This window comes from Rhododendron vialii, chromosome 2a (assembly GCF_030253575.1).
Source record: "Rhododendron vialii isolate Sample 1 chromosome 2a, ASM3025357v1".
Taxonomy (NCBI): Eukaryota; Viridiplantae; Streptophyta; class Magnoliopsida; order Ericales; family Ericaceae; genus Rhododendron; species Rhododendron vialii.
In genome coordinates this window covers 33,856,648-33,862,927 of record NC_080558.1, presented here as the reverse complement: position 1 = coordinate 33,862,927, position 6,280 = coordinate 33,856,648, and the positions used below count along the sequence as shown (strand labels likewise).

The following is a 6,280-nucleotide window of genomic DNA, read 5'->3' as shown; positions in this document are numbered from 1 at the left end:
TGAGGTGAGGTTAGCTGCTCTAGACCATATGCTGGTTCAGAAGCGTCACATGGCTAAGGCTTATAATAGAAGAGTAAGAAGGAAGAGTTTCATCGAAGGAGATTTGGTGTGGCAGGTAGTTCTTCCCTTGGGCGCACAAACCCCAAGGTATGAAAAATGGTCTCCAACGTGGGAAGGGCCTTGTCAAATTTGCAAGGTATTCGAAGGTAATGTTTATCTTTTAATGGGTTTAGATGGTGGAAGGCATAAACATACTATCAATGGAAAGTTTTTAAAACATCATTATCCTACGATGTGGGAAATGAAAGATTTTAATGAAAAGCTACCATCAAAGCCATAGTAGATAAGTAAAGGCCTGAATCTGTTTAGGCCACCAAAAACATTAAAGTCAAAAAGGCCTAAAGATTAGGCCATGCAAACACTAACAATCCTAAGGATTAGAGTTCAGGGCTACATAAAAGTTTTACTTTATTACAAGGCCAGGATGGCCCATAGTTCATTAAGGAGGCTTGATCGAAGATTGTCCCATGAGGCAGCAAGATTGTTGAGTTGGGCCTCTAATATTTCTTTGGATGTCTGGAGGCTTAATTGATTGGGAACCAGAGGTAGGAGCTTGATCTTGACAGCCTTGGAAATGGCAAACAGTTCTTTCTGCTGAGTCTCCAAACTTGATTGTTGGGTCACCAAGGCCACCATGCTTTTCTCTGCATCCTCTTGTTTCTGCTTCAGTTCTTGGATCTAGTCTTCCCAGGCCTGGATGTCTTTGGTAAGGTCGGCTTTTTGCACCTCAAGTGCCTCAATTTGGGTCTTGAAAGCTTCATAGCTACCTACACATTTGCCTAAGTCTTGGCGAAGTTCCTCGATTTCAGTTAGGCTCATGTCAACCTTGGAGAGTTCTAGAGACGCATGGTCATATGATTTTTGCATGTCTGGGAAGTCTTTGTGGAAGTATTGCAGAGTTGTTTCGACGGCGTCGCTGAAGGCCTACGCCCGGGCTAAAATGCCGAGAGCTTTCTTGAATGAGGAGACCTTCCCTAGGTGAAGAGCTGTCCTAATGTCCATCTTGATCAAGGCCTTAAATGTCTCCTTGGCTTCGGCAATCTCTCTTGTTGTTGGGGGTGCCTGGGTAGAACTGGACCCATCTCCAGAAATGCCCGAAAGGGACACCTGAACGAGGCTAGCTACAGTTTTGAAGAAATCTTCCATGTCTTCATCAGCTGCCTCGTCAATAGTTTCTTCCTTTTGGATGGGTGTTGGGTCAGGATTGATAGGAGAGGCCTTAGTTTTTTAGGAGTTCGGGATGATGCTTGATGCTCAAGGTTGATTGGAGGGCCTTCCGAGGTAGCCTGGGTTCATTAGAGGATAAGAAACAAGTTTTTCAAGGAAAGGCCAAGAGAGAATCAAGAGAATCAAAGTCAAGATATGACGTTTACCTCCAAGGAAGCAGTGGAAGTATCACCAGAGGTAGTTGAAGGACTTTTCTTCAATTCTACTTCTTGTGTTTCATCCTCTTGTGATTTTTTGGGACGAATCGTTTGGGTTTTTGTCTTTTTGGTTTCCTTTTTTGGGATTGATTCAGCATGGTGGGTGGTTTCCTTCGATTCGGCCTAAATGAAAATACAAAGTTTAAGGTATGAATTTGAGTATCCAAGCCTTAGTGAACGTGAGATTCAGGCTTTGATACAGAGATACCTTGGAAGAAAGATTAACCTGTTCAGGGGAGCTAGTCTTGGTGCTTCTTCGGGTCCTACCAGCAATGGCAGTAGTCTTCTCCTGCCGATTTAGGCATTTAGGTCTGAATCACAACGTTGAATAAGAAAGGGAAGAGTTGAGCAGATTATACAGTTGCGAGTCTCTTGTCAGATGGCTTCTTGAGCTTTTTCTTCTGCAGGGTTCCCGTTGGTTCAAGTTTGATAATTTCTTGTGTACCTGAAATGGAAATTACATGAATGAGTATAGTAAAGACCTGAATTGAGATAGCGAATGGGGCAAGGAGGCTAGTTCTTTATGCATACCTTTCCTTTTCAAGCTTGCGGATGGAGAGGAACCTTCAGAACGAGAGGTTTTCTTCTTGACAGGATCAACTTCTTTCACAATTATGGCAACAGGAGTAATTTTTGCCAAAACCTTGCTAAGGTCTTCGGCAAAGTGTTTGTCTACATATGCTGCCCACCACTTTCCGAATCTAAGGGACGTTTCTGGGCGTTCAGGGTAAGGCCTTAACTGAAAGGTGGCCTCGTCCTTGGCAAATTGGTTCCGAATGGTCTCTAGGGTCTTTTCTGGTACAATGACTCTATCAATAAAATCCTCGTTGCAGGACAGATATGGGGGGAATTGGAATGAGCTGTATAAGCCCAAATTGGCGAGCGAATTGGGCAGCGTTGTAATACTCCGTCCCATATCTGTTCTTGGCCGAGGACATTCCCATGCCATATAACAGGTCTCTCGAAATAAGGAAGCTGACCCAGACTTCCTTGTGCTCATCAAAGTTCTCTCCAGGCTCACCAGCATGGTTTTTCAGCCATAGAGGTACTGTTTCTCTTTCAAATGGCATATAGCCCTTGCCCAAGGTAGTTAGTTCACGGTAAAAGTAGGTGAAGCAGGAGTTAAAGTTGTTTGAGTGGAGTTCTTGACCCACGTAGTGACGGCCGTAACATGCATGTGCGGGGTTCTTGCTCATTTTTAGGGCCAGCGTGGGGAAGTATGACCATAGCCAAAGGGTGACAATCCAAAGAGAGCTGAGGGCAAAAACAAATTTGTTGGTTAATAGTTCCTGCATGCCATGGTATAAATGTGCAAGGGCTAGTGGGGCTAGGGCCAATTTCTGGCCCGAAGCCAAGGGCTTAGCAATGTCAGTAAATTCCTTCGTAATCCTACTTGAAGAAACACAAAAAATGCATTTGTTCAACCAATAGATGAGAAGAGCTACATGTTCTTCCTCGGTGACTTCGTCCCCTCCTTCACCAGCAAAGCATTTCAAGAAGTTGGAATAGGCCAGTTGGGCCGATTCAGGTATGTGAAAGATGGGGTTTTCTATGAAACAAAACAATCGACCCTAATTCCATGGGGGCGAAGGCCGGTAAGAAAAGAGACATCTTGCATTGTGATACCCATCATACCAACACGAAAGTGAAAAGCGTTAGGGAAACACACCAGAACTGGGCCGCAGCCATGAACAGGGCTTTATCCATATCAATGACATGGCGGCTGAGCATGATGGCCTCGTAGATCCCTACCTCCTTCCACAGTCCCTCCTTCACGACTGCTACACGATTGACCGATTGGACGTACTGCTTGTCAGGCTTGTGCCAGAGCCGATTTGGGATATCCCTGGGATATGCGGTCCAATCGGTAGTGATGAAATCAAACGGCAAGGCTTCTTCAGCAAGGGGATAGAACGGGTAGAGTGACTCCGGGAAGTCACCATTGAAGGCAGGCCCAAGCCCCATTTTAACAGTGGATGAGCGGGGTGGGGTACGATCGATTAGGATTTCAGAGTTGATGGAAAGGCTTTCGGACTTGATGATCTTCTTGATTTTGTCGGTGTAGGAAGTTTGGTTCTTGACCGGTTGTTTAGCCCTAAAAGACGACATTATTTGGAGCTTTGTGGGTTCAATAATGGTGGCTAGGGTTTTTCTGCTTTGGATGAGAGAGAAAGGGGCAACGAAAACAAAAAGTGAAGGATGAAAGAGAGAGAGAGAGAGGCCAGCTTTAATAGGGACGGTGCTGATATTGGTTTTGAGGAACAACTTTGAAAGGCTTGGGGATATGTACCGCCTCCTTTCTTCTCTCTACTTTTTGAATTTTTGTTGTTATCTTAATGAAGGTTGCACGTACAACAAGAGGAATTTGGGGTTGAAAAGGAATCTTTTGGAAGTTTTTAGAGTCCCAAGGGAGAAAGGAGACCTCCTTTATGGATAATAGCCCCACATGGAGATCTGATAATGATTACAGCCAATTCAAAAAGAGAAAAAATATTAGGCCACGTTTGGGCCTGATAAAATATTGTTTACATTAAGATCTGTTTCGATGCCAAAAACTGCTCTCTTCCAAACGCCTTAATCTTAACAGAATCAAGGAGTAGGGGGGGCAATGTTTATACCCATTTTTGGCACCGCGGATCGGGCTAATCGTGATTGGATTTCTAATTAATTCCTTAATTAATTTGGGCTGAAAGCTAAGTAATTGATTGGGTAAATCTTGGGCCATGGGTATTTTCCATTTGGGCCCAAAAAACATGCGGCCCATTTGGGGAATACAACACAAGATCTTTTGGGAAGGTGGCCCACGGTTGGGCCTATGAAGAAAGGAGCGAATCTGATCCATGAGGTGCGGTCCATATTTTTAGGGATTCGGTTGCTTGCTGGTAGTTATTTCCTCCAAAATTGGCCATGTGTCAAATGCATGAAAAGAGGGATAGTGGGGAGTTCCATGTCACCCATGATCTTCTAAACTGCCAGAAACAACCCATGATCAAGCATGCATGAAAAGTGGAGCAATCATGGGACACATGTCAGCTAAGGGTGCAATGCAGAATTCAGATTCAGGCCTGAATCAGCATGTTGCAGCGCCTATTTATAGCAGAATCAAAGATGAAAAATGGGTCCAACACCAATCAAAGCTCAACGCTTACAACCAAAGCCTTCCCAGCGAAGCATACTTTCCTACTTTCAGCAAAGTAGTTCATCGAGTACCTCGTGCTCAAACCCCATTCAAACTCACTTCTTCAAGTAGTTTGGATCTTTTACTTTTCCTGTACAAACTTTATTATCCCGGAGTAATAAAGTTCACATTTCTACGTCCATTTCCTATACGACTAGGAAATTTTAAGTCCACGACCGTGTGGCAAGCAACGAACCACATTGTGATCTTTAACCTTTGGGTCACACGCAATCGCTCTTACGTTAGAAGTCAAGATTCACGGGAATCTTCATCAAAAGTTAGGCGCTACAAGTCTTGGCACGCCCGCGCACCACGCATCCACGCCTTTGCCAAAAACGAGAGTTTTCAACTACTCATATGGAAGACTCGATGTACTACAAGGGAAGTCACCAAAATTCTTCCCAACCAAGAGGATTCTTCATACAATAGAATAGAATGAACCTGTTGAAGTAGAAGCAGCTTCCCAAGGTCCAAACCGTCTAGTAAAGTCATCATCTGCCGCGAACTAAACGTCTTCACAAGTGGCAGATGCCCCATCTGACATTCTGATCCCATCCAACTCCATTACAACCTCTTTCATTGTTGGTCTTTTCCTTCCATTCAAGGACAAGCACCTTTTCGTGACATGCGCAACCGCCAAAATCTCTTCTTTCCCTGCTCCTTTCACAACTTGAGCATCGAGAATATCAAACAGTTGGTTCTCCTTCATTGTCAATAGGAAGTATGCTGTTAGGATTCTCCCTTCACCAGACTTGGCTGACAAAATCGGCATTTTTCCAGTAAGGAGCTCAACAAGTATCACTCCAAAACTGTAAACGTCGCTCTTTTCTGTTAATTGGCTTGACTGGAAGTGCTCTGGATCCAAGTAGCTTAAGGTACCCTGCACTGCTGTGGTCAAGTGAGTATTGTCAACAGAAATTGACCTTGAAATGCCAAAATCGGAGACTTTGCTCTGAATTTATCATCCAAGAGTATGTTTGTGGACTTGATGTCCCGATGGTAGATGGCTATGGAAGGTACTGAGTGAAGGTAAGATAGAATTCCTGCAATATCTGTAGCGATCTGTAATCGCAAATCCCAGGTAAGAGGGAACTCTTCAATTTGGTCATGGATATACTGGAAAGGGTTCCATTAGGGATGAATTCATAAACCAGCATAGGAACTTGTGTCTCCAAACAACATCCAAGTAGCTTAACAACAAACCACTATTTCATTTTGAAGAAATTTTCCTTGAGCTTTGCTTCCTTTCTTTTATTGACTTCTCGGTACAACCACCAGTAGAAGTAACACTCCAACACCTGAGAAAGTACCTGCCGAAGGTGGACAAAGTAGTAAGGCTCATTTAGCTGACTTTACAAAGAAATAGAGAAAGTTCATCTTTTTTTTGAAACGGGAAAGTCCATCTTACTCATACAATGAAGTCGATGGATATAGAACAGTTATCAGTTTTATCTTGGTTTTACTGACCATATAACCATTACAAAACTGAAATTAACTGATGTACCGTATAAAATAGACAGAATCGATAAAATTAGATACAATGAACATTCTATTTCAGTGAAATTTAAATGCATTTTCTGATTGAACATAATTGTAGTGTTTGTTGTACTATTAAAAT

General features: G+C 43.3%; 1 pseudogene; it reads right to left on the bottom strand.

The window, feature by feature from the left end:
* Positions 1-5,020: 5,020 nt before the first annotated feature.
* On the bottom strand, positions 5,021-6,140 carry LOC131317459 (wall-associated receptor kinase-like 9; annotated as a pseudogene).
* Positions 6,141-6,280: the final 140 nt, after the last annotated feature.